Source organism: Condylura cristata, unplaced genomic scaffold, assembly GCF_000260355.1.
Source record: "Condylura cristata isolate star-nosed mole 26May11 unplaced genomic scaffold, ConCri1.0 scaffold00005, whole genome shotgun sequence".
Lineage (NCBI taxonomy): Eukaryota > Metazoa > Chordata > Mammalia > Eulipotyphla > Talpidae > Condylura > Condylura cristata.
In genome coordinates, this window is record NW_004567106.1 from 3,676,675 (window position 1) to 3,679,605 (window position 2,931).

General features: G+C 32.2%; 1 protein-coding gene across 1 annotated transcript in view; it reads right to left on the reverse strand.

The window, feature by feature from the left end:
- SUGCT (succinyl-CoA:glutarate-CoA transferase) overlaps positions 1-2,931 on the reverse strand; it is a 674,152-nt gene that overhangs the window by 538,291 nt on the left and 132,930 nt on the right. The window lies entirely within an intron of this gene.

Consider the following 2,931-nt stretch of genomic DNA (forward strand, 5'->3'; position numbering starts at 1 on the left):
TCCATACATCTTATAAAAGGCTGTTATCCACTCATGCAACTCAACAAAAATAAATAATCCAAACAAAAAATGGGCAGAAGAGCAAAATAGGTATTCACCAAAGAAGACATACAGATGGTCAACAGACACAGGAAAAAAAAAAAATGCTCAGCATCACTTATTATCAGGAAAATAGAAATCAAAACCACAATGAGATACCATCCAATGAGAATGACCCATATATTAAAAAAAGAAAGAAAGAAACAATAATTTGTCAAGGATATAAGAATGTCAAGGTTATGGGAAAAATAAGCCCTAGACACTGTTGGTAGGAATGTATGCTGACCCAGTCGGATATATGCTGGCCCAGTCCCCATAGGAAGAAGTATGGAACTTCTCAAAATATTAAAAATGGGTCTAACATACTATCCAGCTAATCCTTTCCTAGGTATCTACCCAAGTAATACGAAAAAAAATTAATTCAAAGGGATATAAGCACTCCCGTGTTCATTACAACACTGCTGACATTATCAAACTGCAGAAACAACCTAAGAGCCCAAAGACAGGTGAGTTGACCAAGAAGATATGGTGGTATGGAAACTACTCAGCCATAAAGAAAAAGAAGAACTCTTGCTATTTGCAACAACATGGATGTAACTAGAAGGGATTATGCCAAGCAGAAATAAGTCAGAAGAAAAAAATTACCATGTGTTAATTAATGTGGAATAAAAAAAGCGGGGGCTCATATGAAGCCAAACCACTAACAAACCCTAAAAATCTAACTGTAGAATTGAGGCTACCAAAAGGAAATGAGATGGGGGAGAGATAAGTAGAGAGGCTACACAATGGACTATGTTGGAGGACTATACGTATCTTGGTATTGGGCATCATTTGCTAACAACAACTGAAAGTTTGATCCTACACTTCTAAATAATATACATGTGGTAAACCAATGTTACTTGAATTAAAAAAATAATAACTTAAAAGAAGCAAGAGTTAAGAGAATAAGTTTGGATATTACAAGAGTTCCAGCATAAGTTGATGATAACTCAGACTAAGTAGCAGTGGAAAAATTAATGGATTTAAAACACACATTAGCAACAGGATGGAAAGAGCATAGGAAAGACTATAATGGAAGGAGATAGTTGATAAAATGATAAGGAAGAGGTAGAAACCAAACTCCCAGATTGCTGGCAGAACAGTTGGATAAATTATGAAGGCATTAATATAAATAAGGTCATCTGAGAAGAATAATTTGAAGAGGGAAGAAAGTAAGAGGCCCAACCTTCAATTTCTTGAATTTGAGATATCGGTGAGAAAAGTATATAAAAATTATTTAAAGTCATCCTCCAAAAGGAAATGTAGAAATAAAAGAAAAAAATATCAGAAATAAGATAATACAAAAGAAACACATTGTATAACTAAAGATATGTTCAGTGATGCAAGCACAAACTACTAGTACTAATTTAAATATCAAAAATAGTAAGTAAAGAAAATTAATTGTATAGTTTATGGTATCAACATTTAATAGAAGACATTTAATAAGAGACAAATGTTTATTTAAAATTATGTAACAGAATACAATATCATGCAGGAATGAGTTCACAAATTTTTTAATCTTTCTATTTTAGATGTTTTAGATTTATAAAAATATTACCAATATTTTATAATTAAAGAGGCAATATATTATTATTATTAAAGTTCATATCCTCAGGTTTCCTCAGTTTTTACTTAATGTCCTTTTTCTGTTCCAAGATCCCATCCAGGCTACCTATCTCATTATATTTAGTCATATTTAGAACCTTCCTAGACTGCTCTTAAATATCACCATTTATCACACATTCCTTGTTTTGCATAACCTGGACAATTTGAGAAGTCAGACTAAGTATTTTGTAGAACCTTCTTCAACAGGTTTTTTTATGTTTTTCTTATAGTTAGACTGGGATTATGGATTGTTTTTTTTTTGGAAAATCATAAAAGTATATTGTCATTTTCAACACATCATGTGAAAGATACATTATATAAACATCATTAATTACTATTAATGTTGACTCTGGTCACCTGGCTGAGGTACTGTTTACCATTTGTCTCCACTGAAAAGTCCCTCTTTTTAAAAATTATAGTATTTTTATTGAGGTTAACACTGATATTCAACACTATATATGATTCAGAGATACAGTTTCACAGCTCCTCAGATGTGTTACCACACCATTCCCATCACCAAGACACCAAAAGTCCTCCAATATAGTCTATTGCTCTCTCTTACATTCTGTTCTCTGCCCTGTAAAATCACTTTTTTATGTTTTACTTTTTTAAAAATTGAGGTTTTTGATTTGCAACATTGTATATGAAAGTTTTGTGAGATCTTTTTTGGTGGGGGGAAAAAAACCTTATATTTGGAGAGGTTATTTTTTTTATTATTTTTTTTCTTAAAGCATTATTCATTTTTCTACAATATTTGATTTCTCCCCTCAAGTGTAATCCCCATAAGTCTACCATCATCACATCACCCATGAACTTTCACCACAATCCTACCTGCACTTCCTTCTCCTATTTTGAACTTCCCCTAGCCTGCTGTATGCCTCAGATCTATAATTAGCCTACTTGTTTTGCCTTTTTTTTTTTCTGACTCACTCACTTTCCCTATTTACCTCCTGTAAGTAAAACCTTTGATAGTTGTCTTTATCCCTCACTGAGCCTAAGCCCTTTCAGCTCCATCTATGTTGCTAAAAATTTCAGGAGTTTATTTTTTTGGATTGCCAAGGAGTATTCCATTATATATATATATATATATATATATATATATATACACAATTTCTGTCAACTATACCTCATAAAACTGGGAAAATGAGACAAAAATCTTTAGTATCTGTTAATAGATTTGATATGTCCCCCCAAATCCGCATGTTAAAATATTAATCCCCAGTTCCCCTAGAAGTCACTTTATTAGGG